This window comes from Tetrao urogallus, assembly GCF_951394365.1.
Source record: "Tetrao urogallus genome assembly, chromosome: 3".
Lineage (NCBI taxonomy): Eukaryota > Metazoa > Chordata > Aves > Galliformes > Phasianidae > Tetrao > Tetrao urogallus.
The window spans coordinates 33,572,644-33,591,096 of NC_136815.1; the positions used below are offsets into that span (position 1 = coordinate 33,572,644).

Consider the following 18,453-nt stretch of genomic DNA (forward strand, 5'->3'; position numbering starts at 1 on the left):
TTTGCTCTTCGTGCTTGTAATGGTCATTTCTTTCTCTTCACGTTTTTTGGTGTTTTGTTTAGGTATTGTCCTCTTTCGTGACTTACTCTGCTACACATGCATAAGTAGAGCATAGAGAGCTGTTGGGCTTGACATTGTTCCTCCTTGGGCAGCAGTTAAGCTCTTTGTGTTAGCATCAGGGGTGTGAGCATTTGGGAAGGAAGAATGAGCAAGTATCATATTATCAGGAATTTGAATATATAGTAACACCTTATTAGTAAGGAGATGAAGATAAACATTCGTTGACCATCTCTCCACCAAGAATGAGTGTAATACTTAACTGATGAAAACTGTTTTTATGACAAATCAGTTTTCCATGTGGCAACTGGGTTAGAATATTTTCCGTTTGCAGTCCTTCACCAGAGTTTTATTCGATGGTGGTGAGTTTCCTATCTGCGCAAATCTTCCTGAAGCTCCGATCTAACCAAGCACGTGTCCTGTGCTAGTGAGAGAAGGGTCTCTTCTTAGAAAAATTGGTGGTCTTCTGGAAGTCCGAATGGGCAAAGTGGTCAAAATGACACATTGTATTTGTTCCTTTTCTGTTTAGTCTCCAGTGCATGTGAGGGATCAATTGTGTGCAAGCCTAATAAATCAAATGGGATAGTGGCATTTATGTGTATTTTTTTCCCATCTTTTGAGCTTCTTGATGTATTCCTTTCTTCTTGACCAATGTGCTGCAGGTATAATTGGGTGAGTTACAGGGAGGGGTGGTTGTGTAACATGTCAAAAAGTGAAAACCATGCGTATGCTTGACCAAGTAGTATTTTCTTTGGGTAAGTCAGGTAAATAAGTCTATGCATACATAAAAGGGAGCTAGGGTATTTAAGGGAGGAACTCTCTGCAAATACTATATGGCTGATTATAGAACAACTATTTCTTATTGTCTTTGGACTACCATTTTCTCCCACTTTGGACTCGTTTACAGATAATAGGATATGAATCTCTGTCAAACCTGCTATTGTTGGAGGCAGGCATAAATGATGGGCCAGAGGGTTAATGGTTCTGTGTAACTTCTGAACTTCACCTTGCAAGTCTTCTGGTAGACTCCTGGTATTCCAGTTCCATTTTGTTTCAAGAAGTGTGAATCTGGTCTGTTGCTTTCATTCTTCTGTTTGGGCTGAACTTGAGCAATAGGAGTACAAGTGAAGATGTGTACTAGCGTGCTTAAGAGATAGAATCGTATGGGTTGGAAACGACCTCTGGTGATGATCTGGTCTAACTCCCCTGCTAGAGGAGGCTCCCTACAGTAGGTTACACAGAAAACCAGTGTGTGCAACCAGACCATTATCTTATGGTTTAATATGCATTTGTTAGGTTTTTGTCAAAAAGTCAGGTCTTGAGAAGTGAATTCTTCCTTAAAATGTGAAATTGCGTAGGCTTAAGACATTATAGGCTTAGCTTTTTGACAAGGAAGCATTCATATGGGAAACGGTGGTACGACAAATGCATAGTATGTTAGGTGTAGATTTTAATCATGACAATGTGAAGCCTGCAAATATTTATCTCATTTAATTTAAGTTTGATTTAATATTTTAAGTTTCACTGAGTGGGTTCCAATAGGGCTGTGCATGTTGGGTTGTTGTTGTTTTTTTTGTTTATTATTTTTTTTTTTTTACAGTGTGGATAAAGCACTGCTGCAGATGACCTCAGGAGTTGTGGTCTACTCTTGTCAGCTCCAGGAAAGATGAATTGTACTCAGAGTATTATTAGTAGATGTTTGTCTAATCTGTTTGTCTAATGTTTTTAAGATAGAGTCTTACGAGATGTGGTGAGCTGACATAACTCATTACTGCTGAAGGTTAAAGTCCTGACATTGGGCACATATTATTACTGCTTCCTTTATGCCATCTCTGATGCTTGTCAGGTGATCCTGATTCAGTTCACCGAAGGAATAGGCAGCCTGGTCAGAAAGGCTGGGTGGTGACCTGTCATCTCCAGGAATACCATAGGCTTAGTCATGATCGTCACAACTGATTTAAAGAAAAAGGATGGTACCATGAGGCTTTTGAAACCGTATCCATAAAAGCCTCAAATAATAGGAATTATGCAATTTTACCAGACAATTTAACTGTTGTTAACAGTGCTTAACTGTTCTGTCATTTAAGAGGTCTTTCGTAATACTGAGTTTAGATCTTCCTTGTGGCAATTTAAACCCGTTTCTGTCCCAAGTAAATGTAGGAAAAAAAACTTATTTCACTTAGCAGTTTTCTTTAGTGAATGAATTATTTCATTGTACTCTTCTTTTCTCTAAGTTCAAAGTACTAATAATGAAAAGAGTAAAAGTGGCATCTATTACCTGGAGGTTATTTGTGATAATTGCTGTTCCAGTCCAGTCAAATGAAGAACTGCTCTTGTGTGGTTTTATACAGCCTTTTTTTTTTTTTTTCCAAAGTTTTAAATGCTGGTGTCATAAGCTGGTTTTAAGGGCACTTGAATTGGTGATTATTGAAATGATGAGGTATTTCACACTGGTGAGATTAAATTGGGGTTCACTGCAAGGTCAGGTGGATGTTAAGTAGTACCTTGGATCATGCCCCAGGGGTGTTTGTTCCCACTGTTACAAAAGGATGTTTTTAAAATTAAAGGTGAGCTTTCAGACGGTAATTTTGGATTTTTTGCCTCATGTCATTTTTAACTTCTGTTATTAATATTAGTTAAAAAGTTGCTAAAAACCGTGGCAGTGCTTATTTAGCGTGAAATGTTTGTCTGATTTTTGTTCTTTAATGAATGAGGGTTTATAATGAAAACCACTTTAGAAACACAGCTGTGAGCACTTTTTGATGACATGCCCAGCATTGCACTCCACACGCACACAAAAAGCGAACCAACAAAAAAACTTGAATTGAGAGGTCAGCACATGTTTGCATGGCATAAAAAGCAGTCTCAGAAACATGTCATAAGTGAGTAAGAGAAAACTTTGGCCTAGCCTGTCATTCTTGCCTCCTTTTTATCCTTCTGCCGTGTTACTGGTTCCATGCTGGCTTCAGTGCCTCCAAAAATCGCATCAGAGGAGGTTGTTGGTGGAGTCTGAATAGAAGTAATGATCCAGTTTTTGCCTTTCTGCCCATAAGGGTTGGAACAAAAGAGATGTAAGGATGAAATTCCATGAAGAGGGAAAGGGGCAAGTAGTAAAAGATTCCAATGGAATGTCAGAAATGTAGGCAGTAAGCTGTTACCTGAACAGTTGGGTATTGTTGTTCACCAGGTTGTTCGTAACTTACTGTCTGCTCTCTAATAACCAGCTCATTATTGCATCTTAATTTCATGCATTTAAGCAGCATAGCATTGTGCTCTGTGTCTCTGCATGCTACATGCATCTGAATAATAGACTGCAGGTCATGCATGTGGGATCCTAAGTTTGATTTAAAGAGGACACAGCTGGAAAGAAAGGCAGAAAGAGCAGCTGGAGGTGCCTGGCCCTGGGCGGCTCTTCAGTGAGAGGTCCATGTTTCCTCTGAGAAATGTGCTTCCCAGCAGCAACCAAATGCCTTGGACAGCTTTTGCTAACATTGCTGATGTTTGTCCGTTACACCAGGTGTGAGATCCAACTACATTTCCTGCTGCACATAGCATTAGAAAACATGGGTGTGTTTTTACGGTCTGGACATAGGCATTGGTTGGTCTTCAATCCCACGGTCACACCTTTCTGCGTTGGGAAGTGTTGGCGTGACCTATTTTTCCCTCGGAGCTGCTCGTTTCTGCATTTTCCCTTTGGTGGTGTCAACTTCTTTTTTTTGATCAGGTTATTTTTCAGCCCTTGCTGATTCATAGTGTAGCTTCACAAATGATCGTTCGTGCCTGTTAGTAATGAGGAAGCAGTATGTCACAGTGCTAGACCAGGAGTAATGAGCAGTGGGGAGACAGAAGGAATGCCTTATGTTGGGCCTGCTATTGAATGTGGAACTTACCCCAAGCTCCTTTCTTTACGCGTTCTCTGTTTTTCATAACTTTTCTTTTATTTGGTTCCAATCCTCCTCATCAGTGTTTTGCAGCCTCTTGCTCTTTTATTAGCTTTCCCCTACCATTTCCTGTATCTCTGCTGCATGAATAATTAACAAGTGAAAATAATGAAATAATTTTCATGGTGTGATTCCTAGCCTCTGGAATTAATTCTGTGTGTTGTTGCAATGCTTGCCATTCCCTTCATCTTGTATTTATTGTGTCTGGTTGCTGAGATTGCATCTATTCATATGAGAGGCAGAGACTGACTCCGGCTCTGCACAGCATGGACAAGTTCAGATTGGGGGTTTTGTGCACAGAAGTAATTTTATGTGGCAGTTCATTTTTAAAATACTTTCTGAGTTTTATGACCAATTAATTTTTTCATACATTGGAATGTAAGGCAGCCTTGGTACCTTCATTCTGCAAAAGGTCATGGCAGCTTATTTCATAGCCCTTAATTGCCATGGAAGATCTAAGCAGAGTAATAGTTTTAAATCCTCATTAATTAGTTTGTCTTGGATCGCCACAAGTCAATTCTGTGTTACTTCTTTGTCTAGGTTGTGTAACATATATACAAATATACTTTGTGCATTGTATCAGTGTCAACTTTCTGGTGCTGTTTTTGAAAGGGAACTGGTTTGAAAAGAAAACCAGTCTGTGGTTAAAATTCATTTTTTGAAAACTTAAAACAATTTTGCAAGGGTTTAGCTTTACCTTGATTATTCATATACCAAATTATAAGGTAATGAGGTAGCAATGTAGTGCAAATATGGGTTGTTAGTCTTAAAAGTGCTTTGTTTGGAGTGTTTGTTTCAGCAGCATTTCTTAAAAACCTGCATTTGCTAAGTCAGTCTCCTTCAGGTAGTAACCCCCAGTAGCAGAAAAGTTCCATCTTGGATTAATTTTGACTCAGCATGCTAATATACTCAATGATGAGGTAAAATAAAACTCTTAAAAAAAAAAAAAAAATAAATGCAATTTTCAGACACTTCTGTTTTACTGCAACTGCTGTGGCATGTGGAAGATGATGTTGGGGACATCTGGGATGGAATCCTTGTTTGTTCGTTCAGTTCATCTACTGTCTGCAAAGCCTGCTGGGGTGGAAGGGAACCGTGGTGGTAGTAAGAATGTGCTTTGTTGGAGCAGAACCCCATCATGCTGATGACCATTGGCTTATTGCTTGCTTGCGTTTTGCTCATCACTCTGTATCTGCAAATTTCCACTTGTTTTCTGCTGAATTGTAGGTTTCCAAGTGTGCTTGGTCACTTTCTAGCATGGAGAATCTCTGATTCGTGACCATTTCTAGGTATTATGAGGTTGTGGCTCCCATTTAAGAAATGCCTTCTGACTGGACTAAGTGTGTTGTATTTTCTTAAAAAATTACTGAATTTGCATGCAGATTGTTTTCACATTTCTGGAAAAAAAAATAATCTGAAGTCATTTAGTTCTCATTTGCTGTACAAATCTTTGTTAACACAGATCAATACTTTCTGCATGTGAATTTGGTTGTCTAAGAAATTCATATGTATTGTGATATTACTTAAAGCATGTGGTTTGTTCTGTTCTTTAGATTATCCTTTCCTTGTAAATGCAGGATTCAGGATGGACCCAGTAAAAAAAAAAAAAAAATAGTTTAATGGTAATTTTGAAAGTGATGCTAAGTAGTGCTTTTAGCATGAATAGCCCTTTGTGTGCACTCAAAACTAAATAAAACGTTCAATTCTGTATTAATGGCTTCCACTGTTGAAAAAACAGTTGTGTACGAGCAAGCACAGGTGCTTTGTGTGTGTGCACATGCATGTAGGGCCTTACATGTGTGTGTCTGGGACCTGGGGCTGAACTTAGACCTCTCTAATTCCTGTTAAATATGATGCACAAAATTCCTCAGTGGAACTTGGAAGTGGTTGAGTTTCATTAGATGTGAAGTTTTCCTTGATTTGCTCTGATTATGTCATTAACAAGTAACTGCTGTGTGAATAAGCAGCCAGTGTAATCCAGTGGGGCAGCCTGCCAAGGTATTTTATTATAAAAATGCAGTTCTAGAAACTTGGATTTAAAAGCTAGTTGGGGAATTGCTTATTTGTATGTTTATATCCTAGGTGTACTGTAAGAAATCTGTAGCCAAATGTTTTGTTTTCTTTCTGGTCTAGAATAACTTTTGTGGCTGTTATCTCACCTCTCCTGCCCTCCTCCCACCCACACTGAGATTTTTTTATTTCTGTTGCAGCAGCCTAACTCCTGTTTTCTTCCTGCTTTCCCCCCGCTTTGTACACCTGTGATCCAGCAATCTGATTTATTATCTTCCTAACCACACTCCCGCAATAATTATAATTAAACAGATTCCCAGAGTCAGCTTTTCATCGCAAGGCAGAGGGCAAATTCCTCTCTCTGCTTCTAACTGGAAATATGAGGTAGCCAAAATCTGCAGTAGGCCTGCCTGAACATCAAGAAGAGCGTGCTGGAATGAGAGTAATGAGAATAGCTCTGTGTCAGCAGAAGAGTTGACTCTTTCTCCTGCTCCTTGCTGCCAGATGAGATACGTGGAGAGAAAGCAACTGTTTCCACTAGGAGCAGTCTGTCTTCTTCCCCCTCATCTTCCCATAGCAAGCACAGCTGGAGGCTAATGACTAGTCAAATGGGGCATTTATTACTTGTGAAAGACAAGTGCTGCCCATCAATTCTATCCCAAGGGTAGAAGAAACACAGGAAAAGATACAGGAGCTTATTTCAAGGCTGTGAGGGGGAAAAAATTATGATGGCTGGTGGCTTGGGACTTGGGTAGGTGGATCAGCCTTGGTATGGGGATGTTTTAAACATAGTTGCATGCAGTTTCCTTTGCATGTGGTTGTCTTCAGTTGTTTTGGAAACTGAGATGTTGTGTTGGGGTGCTGACGAGCAAGAGACTTCCTGACAGACACGCTCATAAATCTAGATCAGAGTAACAGAACATTCTTACAAAATGTAGTGTTTTAGTATTATAGTCCTATAGTAGAGTTTCTCTCCAGGGCCCACGTCTATCATGGCAGGAGTAACACTGGTCTGAGTTCATTCTTGCTTTATTTGTAGCTAGTACGTTGATGTCGCAGTTGAAGGTGCACTGAGAAGCTTTCATGTTTAGTCACTCATAAATTAGTACTTCCGTTAAAAAAAAAAACCACCAGAAAAACCCACAACCCCAAGGACTTTTCAGCAGTGTAGCTAAGTTCTTGTGCCTTTGAAATATGGAGGGGAAAGGAGTCCTATTAGTAGTGCCCTGTCTTAGCTTCTCTTTTGGAGTAATAAAAGCATGCACCTAATTCTCAAAAAAATCTAGAGTACTTATATTTCCTTTGTTGTTACCTGTAGATTATTAGGCTGTAGATTCAGCAGCTGAATTAACTGAGCTCTTCCTTCTATTGGGGGGAGAAAAAATCATCCATCGTTTCTTTTGCAGCTGCAAACATGGTGTGAAACTGCTAAACAGAAAATGTCATGGAAGCACATGTGGGGAGTTTCCTTTAGCATTCTTGCTTATAATGAAGATCTGTAGAAGGGCTTTATGGGGTTTCTTTTATTTCTCTTGTTTTGAAGTCAGAGCTGTTTTCTTCAGTATGGTGACGGTAGGAACTTTACGTTTTTTCGCTGGACTTCAAATAATTAATCACCTTGTCATTTGAAGCAATGATGATGCAGTAGGCTGGTTAAAACATACAGTACTTAGCCTACGGATCTGTCAGAGGAAATGATCTAATTTTATCTATTGCCTGAATTAAAGGAAAAGGTAAGCTTGAGCTTTTTACCTTGAGAGTTGCATATCTAAAATACTTGCAAAAAACTGTCCCCCATTCATTTTGTCCCCCTTTCAAGGAGGGTCTTATTATTCTCCTGAGTGTAGTCATCCTATTTATATCCTTGCCACAGAAAGTGAGATAATTTAACAAACCTACCATAAGAGAAGACAAAAGTAAACGTAGCACGTTGCAGGTACTAAATTCCTTAGGTTTTTCTTGCAGGGAATGTGTTGAAATTGTACTCGGCAATCTTGAGCTCTTTTAAAGAGGGGAAAAAAGGCTTCATCTCCTGAGGGGGGCTGAATGGTCGAAGCTGTGGTTACCTTGGTGTTTTTCTTGTTCCTGTAATATTCTGGCATTGTTTTTGCCAGTGCCCTCCAGCTTAGGCTGAGGCGTGAAGGAATGTTGTGTGTCTGTCAACAGTTTGCGGGCTGGTTCGGCCTGGTTCCATGACCAGTGGGGCAGAGGGATTTCGCAAAATCCGCGCCTCCAAAAAAAAGGAGCAGGGGACCCCAAAGTAACTAAAAACAGCAGCAGTGGTCTGAGGAGAAACAAACTAACTTACTAAATATAGTATTGAGATGCAAGATAACACACTGTAATACAATATAATCAGAATTGAAGCTAATAAATCAAATATAATGAGAGAGAGAATGTCCGAAAGGTGGATAGGCCTCACCACAACGCTGAGGTGAGATGCGCAGTGCAGTTGAGCAGCAGGGAGATGAGAGGAGAGCCGATGAGAAAGAGCGCCTCAGGTGACCTTGCCAGGAGTTCTGTTTCCTCTCCGTGACCGCAAAGTCCCCTGGGGAACGCAGTTCTTCTTCTCTTCTGGGCAGGTACCCAGGACTTGAGCATTAACAATTAAACTCCCAGTGCCCCACATGATGTTATGATGTGGAAAACCAAAAATCATAAAACCATGACAGTGTCTTAATAAGAGGCCCTTGGTTGAAGTCTTCACTTACTGCTTTTCGATACAGTAGAATTCAAGTGAAATAATCCATGCACTACAATGCTAATCCATTTTCATGAGCTTTTTAGGAAGGATGATCCGAGAGAATTAGACAAAAAGTTATTATTCATGATTGGTTGAATAAGTAGGGAAGGCTATTATGACTAATGAAGTTTAAGACTTCTTTTCCTTTCTCTTGGATACTGTTGTATTAATAACAGCGTAGGAAAGAGGGCATGTTTTAAAGTAAGATACAACAAAAAACAGATTTTATTTAAACCAATTTGGGAGACAGGAGGTCAGTTTTTTCTCTTATCATGAACGTGGCAGAGGACCTGAGTGGGTGGGGGAGGGAGGAGATGGTGAGAAGTTAAAGAATACATCTTATGTGCATTTTTTTTTTTAATGAAGTGAAGATGTTACGGAAAAAATTTGTTTCTGATGCTCCTCAAGATAAGATATTAGAAGCCGAGTGTAGTAATTATTTAATGCATTGTATAAAATGGAAGCAATTTCTTTAAATCTGTGCTGTTTGATGCTCTCCAGTGCTGAGCATAGTGTTTGGTGATGAATGTTGATTAGAGCCATGGATATTTTTTTAACTGGTATTACTTTAAACAGATTCTCTCCATTTTCAGAAGATAGATTTATTTTATGTATTCAGTCTTAATTTCAGGGCTCTTTTTGTTGTTAATTTAAGCAGAATGGGTTGTAGTGTTGCTTCTAGCTGCATATCCTTACTCCTTCTCTTGTGCTGACTCTTGCACTCCTCTGACCCTGCAGAGTAGTGGCTCACACAGCTAAAGCAGCAAAAACCCTTCCTTTTTTTTCTGTCTCTTTTGCTCTTTCTGCAGGATGTGAGGGAAGGAATGGAAACTGCAGTCAGAGGCAGCACTGACCCGAGTTTCTGCACAGCACTGGAGGAATGTCCAGAGCAGCTGACACTGCGTGATTGTTTCAGTTTCTCCCCAAAGGAGTGGGTTGAATAAACGCCCTATTGTTATCCAAATCAACTAGTGCACTGTGTTGTGCTGTTTAGTGTTTTTGAAAAGACATCCTGCACCCTGTGGCTCTTATACATTAGTATTTGCATAACTTCCACATCTGTAATTTTATCTTTATAAGATGAGGCCACGTTTCTGTGCTTTTTGGGTATTGGATAGACTTGACTTGGTAATGAGAATGTTTTAAGAGGTAGGCTATCATTAACCTTTGAACAAATGCTTGACAGACTACATTAAGTCTAAAGAATGCATATCTTTTTCTTCTTTTTAACAGTAAAACACCCAATTTGGAAATTTGGATGATAGACTTGGCAAAATGAAGAAAAAAAAAAAAGGGGGGGGGGGGTTTCTTTTATGTATGAACACTGCATTTAGAAAAAATGTACAAATGAAGGGTTATTTTCTCATGAAACTGAAAGCTTCTTTCCTTTCTGCACCTTGCGCTGAAAAGTGGCTGTGGTTGTTACAGCTTATAAATGAAATGTGTCAGAACAGGAGAATCATTCTTTTGTCTTTGGAGAAGTGCTGAGAATACTTAAAAGGTTTGTGAGTGTCTGTCTGAATATATGTACATAAAAATGTGATAAGTAGATGATGGTATGGTGGGTGCTGCATAGATTCAGAAAGCATAGAAAGCAGCACTCAGCCTGCCATTTGCTAAGTTGCCATCTTGCATCTGACAGGTCACAGGACAAAACTATATTGTAAAAATACCAATTTCTGGAAGATCTATTGCTTTCACTTTGCATTTCTGAACAATCAGCTTATTCTTATGAGATTGCTGGCCTTTATCATTTACAGTGAGGTTTTAGAAGTACTTGGTTGGAATGAGAAACAGATAAAGGCAAATTGGTTTTATGCCATTTTAAGTTAATGCTTCAGGATGATGTCAGGTGACTGTTTCATTTATCCTCTTTGTTCTTTTTTGTTCCCCACCTTCTGCATTTGTGGCTGTTGTATATCTCTTTTAGAGTCTGCAGAGGTTGCCCTGCAGTGAGTCTTCGGCCAAGCACAGTCATACCATAACAGCTATTCCCCGTGTTACTGAGTTGCCAACCCGAACAAATTTGGGTTGACTCATTCCATGTGTGCGCAGTTGTCCAGCCTTTGGTTTTTGCTGAATTTAGTGGAGTGTTCAGCATGCTGATGATGTTGATTGGCAGAATTATTTCAAATCCCAACCTGCAGTGAGTCCATCTGTTCAATGGAGGTATTTGTGAGTAGGTTGTTAGGGTCCCATCTTGCACTAGGGGCAGTACCTTCGGGGATGGCCTGTGCAGGCCTACCATGCACAGCACTAGGGGAATGTAGGTGTACAGGGGAATTTGGGAACTGTCCATGCACAGGAAATAAGTGCATTGTGGTAGAAGATGACGGAAGAAAAGGAGCTGCAGCAATCAATGTATTGAATCCATTGGAAGTGTTGCTGGCTGCAGGAGATTCCATGTGAGGATTTTCCCTGAAGTTCCCTTTCTGATCTGTGAGATCAAAACACTAGGGAAAGCTAAGGGCTGTATCCAGACTTGTGCCACCAGCCCTTTCTGGGGTTTGTCCTGCTTGCGAAAACAAGGCAAGATAATTGATGTGAAGTGCTTGATAGCAGAACATAACATTGTTTTGAAAGCAGTACATTTTTGTTTAATGCACACATCGATCTCCATCTGTTTCATCTGTTGCATTTCCTACGTGCATTGCCTCTTTTGTGGCCTTGCTCTCATAATATCCCTCAGATGATGGCTCAGATACAGTCCCTCAGACCTTTTGTGAGGACTCGATTTCCTTTTACTCTGAAGGTGCTAATGGTAAATATTATGCTATGTTATTATTAAATATTATGTTATTACGTTATGGTAAATAAAGAAAATGGATGTATGGAAGGAATATGGAATGTTTATGACATTAATATGCAATAAAGTTTTGAGCAGATCTCTGCTCTCTGAATTCCACTGATTTCATTGCTTTAAGGAAAAAGGAGGAAGTAGCAACTCAAGGAGAGGAGGAAGAAGTTGTGGACTTAGAGGATTTCCCTGGACACCTGTACTACTTGTGTATGGTGTCCCCCAGTGGTGTATGCTTTCATCTGAGCTTCTTACGAGGAAGTGCTTTTTGCTGTGCCTGATTCTCTGCAGGGAAGTGTGTTGCAGGGCGTATGGCAGTGTGGACGCAACGCAAAGAGGTCTCCAGTGAAGGTGGGAGAAAAGGCACTGGTTAGCATTGAGACTCCTGCTTGGCTGCCTCATAAAAACCGTATAATGGCCTGCTGTGCTGCAGGACAGTTAGGCAGATCTTACTCTTCAATTGCAGTGCTCTTAGGTTCTGACAGTGCCATTTTAGGCCTCTCTTGGGGCCTCTGCTTTGGCTTCGAACTGTCTCATGTCCATTTGCTCAAAAGTGCTGTCTCACTGACCATATTTTAGGTGCTCCCAGTTTAGAGCTCAGATGCTGCTGCTTTGCCTCAGCTCCACTGGATCCCGGGGGAGTACTGCTTGCATGCAAACAGGGGCTGTAGGGGCTGTGTGTAAGTGGGCTGGGCATGTGTTCACCAGCAGGTTCAGAAGCCCTGTCCCTTGATTGCAGCCTGACTTGAGGTGGGCTCAGTTTACGTAACAACATGTTAAGAGCTTATGCTCTGATCGTAAAAGGATCTTTTCAATCAAGGCTGCTAAGTTGCTTAGTAACTGAGGAAACGAGTTAATGGTCAGAGTTGAACTAATAAAGTTGAAGTAGAATACTGGTGTTCTCCAGAGCTGGGGCTGTATGAGATGAAAGGAATAATAAATACATTCATAGGGTATGATGGTACATGCTGGGGGCCAGGGCCAAAAATACGAACTTATTGCTGCAGATAATACAATAGGTATTAGTGCTTAGAATTTTTGGTGTTGCTTCCACTTCTCATTGAATAGTACTAGTACTGCTGTACTAGCATGTGTATTTTAACTAAACTCTATTCATGCATTTATATGTGAGAAGTTGTGCTGTGAGATAAAGACTTCTTTCATACAGTAACTTATTTATGCTACTCCTATTTCTCCAACACCTAGTTAAGACTCCAAGAGTAGTCATGGAATATTTTGTTTACTAGGCATGTTTTTTATGGCAGAAAGCAACATGATGACATCCATCTCTTTGTACTGGAAAAATAATCTGTGGTTGACAGACTTTTAAATGAAAAGCTTTCTTAGTATTCCATGGACATGAAAATGTTGTTGACCTGCTAGGTGAATTGCATTTATTGTTCCTTAAGATTCACCTACATTAATATGTTTCGAGTATTGGGTGATTCAGTTTGATTGCTTTTGATAGGTTTTCTGCTAAGAGGAGACTTTGGAACTGCCAAGCCTACTTGCTTTTAAATTTCACAAGCAGTGTTTAGATGAAGCTATGTAGTGAACAAAGCTGTCCCCAGCTGGGGACTGTGGTTTGTAGCTCATTCCGGAGTGCAAAGCCCAATAATCAGCTTACAGAATGGAATTGATAGAAGTTTGCATCTCCTACTGTCTTATTTAAGAAGTGCTTTTTTTTCCCCTTCCCCTCACAAGTTTAATAACTGGAATTAACTTTCTCCTATTAAGCAACTACGAATTGTTTGGAAGCGTGATCTGTGCTTTTTGATGTCAAATACGTGTGTAAAATCCTACAATAGGGTAAAGGAGGACAAAACTTCTTGAGTTTCTAAAACAAATAGGAAAGACAGTTAAAATGTATAGCAGTGCCTGTAACAAACAAAAACACCAAAACAAAAAACACAGAACAAATAGTGTGTGCATGTGGGATTTAATTGTGTGCATCTTTTCCATATATTTAAGGTAGGAGTTCCTTTGTAGAGGTCTTCAAAGAGATGCATGCTTTAGTCTTGTCCCTTGACTATTTGTGAGGTACAAAGTGTGTCCCAAGTGCAAACTCCTGCTGCTTTCTGACGCCAAACTAGTTCATTCTTTCTCTCTTTCACATGCATTTCTTGTTTAAGCATGAGCATGCATGCTTTAAAAAATATATCATGCATGGATGAACAAGGTTCAGAATTCTGAGGTTTTTTAGTTGACTACTTTAAATTGTCTTGCAATCATCACAGATCAAATTATAGCAGAACTATGCCTTCCTGAAGATGATAAAGGAGTTTTAAGTGTGCTAAGAGCCACTCTTGAGGCCATGGGGGTGCAAATTAGTTCTAATTAGCCTATGATGGAATGTGTCACTGAGGTTTTTAAAACTTACTGTTCTATAAGGTAGGTATCCCAGCATGTTTCTCAAGATGTCTTACCGTGTTGAAATCCTCATGACACCACCTGGAGAGTTCTACTTTAAATTGCTTTGGCTTCATGATGTGTATCTCCAAAGCCAGCTGACAACTGAAAGTGTTAGAACATCTGCAGGAACCACATTACATAAACGTGCTGGCAACAATGCCAAGTCTTCCCACACATTCAGATAAAACTGGTACGGCTGTTCTATCTTCTTCATCAGCTTTGTCCAGCCATCAAGGTGATTTGTCTCTGGAAATGATGTCAGTTAGTAAAGAATGTGTGGTACCTCACATATTGGCAGGGAAATTGCCGTTGTAAGAAGCTGAGAAGGAAGAGTGGAGGAGGTTGGTGCTGAGGTTCCCTTTTGGAAGATGGAGCCTACAGAATGTCGTCAGCATCGTGGCTCTTACTGCTAACTGGTTTCAAGGTATGAAAATTAAGTGCAAAATACAATGCTGTTCCTGTCTGAACTTCAAGGCTTTTTTTTCTTTTCTTTCTGCAAGTAAATGATGAGATGGGTAACAATAACTGCTTCAGTGTTGCCTAGGATATTGCCAGGGCTGTGCATTGAAAGCTTACAAAGCAGCCTTCCAGAAGTTTTATCTGTACTGACAAACGTAACCAACTCCACTTGCAACCTGAATATATTTTTGTTACTTGTTAAGTTCACATGAGCTCATTAAGATCTTTCCTTAAAAGTCAATTGTTATATAAGTATGCTGAATTTATTGTATTTTTGCTGATAGTATTGACTTAGATAATTTGATTAAAAACGCTTTGTGCGTCACTGCATATGAAAATTATTTTTCGTTCAAGTACAGTAGGTGAAACATCGCAGTTACAGCTCCTGGAATTCATGTGCTTTTTTGTTCCCTGGTTTTTATTCATATTAGTGGAGGGCATTAAAGTTAAGACAAATTCTTTTTCATTATTTTTATTAAGCTCCTCTGTTTTCATCTTTCATTTAAAGAGAACACGTTTTCAGTAACTCTTAAGGATCAAGGCCAAGTTCTTAGTATCTCTGTAACAGTTAACTTTGTCTGATGTTCTCCTGTTGATGGGGAAAAGGGAACTGAAACTTGTAGGTCTTTAAGATGTCATGAAATGGAGGGTGAGTATTAGATGTTCAACTTCTGTATGTTTTACAAAGTAAGTTTTTATCTTAGCCGTTAAGTTGTAGCATTTTGGCACAGGTTACTTCTGTACCTGAAAGGAATCCCTTGATAGAGGTTTCTAAGAGTCTTTAAGTATCTGCTTTTTCAGTGACAGCAGGGGAAGGAAAGGTCTTTGCTGTTAATGTCTTAGTCTGGTTATGTATCTGCTCTACAGGATTGCATTTCTTCTACAATAAACTTATTGTGTAGATTGCCCAGAGAGGTTGTGGATGCCCCGTCCTTGGAGGTGTTCAAGGCCAGGTTGGATGGGGCCCTGAGTAGCCTGGTTTAGCATTAAATGTGGAGATTGGTGGCCCTGCATGTGACAGGGGGGTTGGAGATTCATGATCCTTGAGGTCCCTTCCAACCCTGGCCATTCTGTGATTCTGTGATTAATGATCGTGGCTCCATCGACTGCCATCGCAGTCTCTGCCATCTTTTGCCAGCACAGTACAGAGCCCAGTGTGTAGCCTTGATCCATAGTCATCACACAAACCCACTATCTGGTGTTCTAATACCTTTGTTAGGGTATACAAATTAAGTTGCAGGGTGTTGATATTTTGGAGATATCAATTCTACAGAATCCATATGCCATTTAGGTGTATTAAAGTTCTTGGCTGTTTGGAAAGTTTGTGGTATGAGTCCATGTATTGTTTGACATCATACAGTGTTTCTAGTTAATCACTTTTCACTTCTGATCTGATGATGCTTTTAGTGCTGGATCCTTCTTGATAGCTCGCCTGTCAATCTTGACCATAGGCACAACAACCTTGTTTTTCTTACTAGAAGGCCAGATTCCAACCCTCCTCTGTGCCAATTTTTTCAGGAGAGTGCATCAAGATCAGAGATGGTAAGGGTTTATTAGTAGGACCTCTTTCAGTTCAAATGATACTACTGGTATGATGTTGATTTGATCTGATGGGATTTGACAACACCTGCAGTTTAAAAAAAGAAGTCTCTTACCTACTGATGATGCATGTACACACTGAGGAAATGAGTCACCTAGTATATATTTTCCTTGGTTTTCATTGGGGAAAGTGGATAGGAATCTGAGGAGCCTTCTGCACGTGTGTAGCAGGCTTTGACACGCACAGATTTAGTGCATGTGTGTAGGCTGTTCCCATATTCATAAGCTCCCTGAGTTTGTAACAGACTTTATCATAGAAAATGAGCTCAGTGCCGAGAACGTGCTCATTTTCTGTACGTGATACCAAGTTGCTCTCTGAAGAATTTCCAGATCTCTGGCAGCCCAGATTGATGAGTGTATGGAAATTGGATAGGTTAATTTTAAGAACTTTGTCCAAACTGGTGAAGTTAGCAGATGTGCTATTGCATATCCATGCCAAAATGGAAACAGGATGGGGAAAAACAGTCTGCCTGCTGCTTGTTGAGGGAAGCAAGAACATGCCTGCTTTCTCCTTTGGTTCCCTGCTGGCGTGAGCTGTGGAGCCTGGGTCTCTTCTGAATTAATCTGGTGTGGTGATGAGTGTCAGGGGCTTAGCTCCTCTCTGCAGTGAGTTAATGGTGGTGGCTGGGATTAGTAAAAAGCCAGTGGATGTCATCTGCTGTTAGAGTTCATGGGCTGCATAAGCTTACAGCTTCGTGAACTCACTCCTTTGCTTTCGGATCCTGCAAATAATTTACTTTTCTGACTTGAGGAAGCTTGCTCATTTCATTTCAGAAGAAGCTCTTATGTCTTGCTCCAAGCCTGAGGCCGGTTTCCCCAGCCTCCCCATTTCACGTGCTTGGGTAATAAACTATCTTACTGACAGATTTTCTGGGTAGTTTAGTGACCTGGATTTAAAAAAAAAAAAAAAAAAAAAGGTTTCTCCACAGCATGAAAGCTAAAAGAGGAGAGAAGCTGAGCAGTGCTGCTGAATGGATCTTTGTGGTGCTTCAGCAATGCTTGTGTATATTTTTCAGAAATTTATAGGTTGGTTGTACATCTTCTAATACAAGAAAAAAAACACGCAGTGAAACTTGTGAAAGGTGAACCTGAGCAAACTTAGCAACTGGAGGAAAAAAGGTACAGTTCCTTGAGAACTGTCTCAGTTTGTTCACTGAATCCCCTAAATCTTTCTATCTAAATTAAGAACAAATAAAAGTAAGTAGTTCTGATATTTGTGGAATAGCGGAGTATCCTAAGTTGGAAGGGACCCACAAAGGTCTTGGAGTGAAACTCTTGGCTCCAAGTCATTTTTAGTGTTATTTGAAGTGCAGTGGAGGTGGTTTCAGTCCAGCTGTCCACTGGGTTCCTTACATTCCATCCTTTTACTTACTTTAAATGTTGTCAGCTCTACAAATTGCTACTCTTCCAATTCTAAAGAATTTCAGTGTTGCAGAAGAACAAACTATTAGACATTGGATGGAGGAAGATGTAAGAAGCCCATCAGGTAAACTTGTCAGAATATATTTTATACAAATGTAGTAAAATGTCTAGGGGGAAAAAATAAGTATGTTGTATTATTTGGTTAGAGGAGAGGAGTGATGGAAGGCTGAGAGGTTTTGCAGCTGGATGGAGGTGAGGGAGACAGCTTGTGGCGAGGGGGCCTAGAACCACAAGAGTTGAGCTTTTTTGTAGTATTTCTTCCTCTTCCTCCAAGGTTTGTGTTATACTGAACCCTGTTTTGCAAAAGCAGGGAATAAAAGGGAGATGTAATAACGTGGATGTATTTGGGTGCACTCCAGCCCTGTGTGTGGTACCCAGTGTGCATGTACCATATCAGATGGCACAGCAGCCTCAGTTAAGGTATTCTGAAATACTTAGGATAGTACTCCTCTACCAGTGACACAGGCCATTACCTGATGATTTGAGTTTGTCAAATAAACTGCTCTATACCTGTGGATTTTAAACCAATTATTTTTATTAAACAAGGAAACTTAATTATAGTGATGTTTAGTCTCATTGTAATAATTACAAAGGTTCTTAGAAGGATCTCAAGAGCTGTGCTGTGCTCTTGTGGCTAACCTGTTCAAAGCTTTGCTCGATGTTACATTTTTTAGGGTCAAAGGCATTTCAGATCGAACTGTGCACTTGAAAACTTGCTCTCATCACTAAGGGCAGATTGCTTTACAGTTAACTCCCTGTCCGCACCCAGCTCCTCTTACTGTATGCTGGGACTTAGGAAGCATTGGATGTTGAACTGGCCTGCCTTGAGGAAGCAACTTTGGACAATTTCTAAGCCTGAAAATTTTAAAGACTTTTGTTTATCTTTTGGGTTTATAGGTAGTAGAAGCAGAAAATCCTCTGTAGAAAGTTCAGTTGTCTAGGGAAAAGTGTAAGTAGCTCAGGACAAGGGGGATAAGAGCAAATTACTGTATGCAACTAATTTTGTTTGCGTG

General features: G+C 40.0%; 1 protein-coding gene across 1 annotated transcript in view; it reads left to right on the forward strand.

The window, feature by feature from the left end:
* PDE7A (phosphodiesterase 7A) overlaps positions 1-18,453 on the forward strand; it is a gene marked incomplete at both ends in the record, with an annotated part of 73,260 nt that overhangs the window by 896 nt on the left and 53,911 nt on the right. The window lies entirely within an intron of this gene.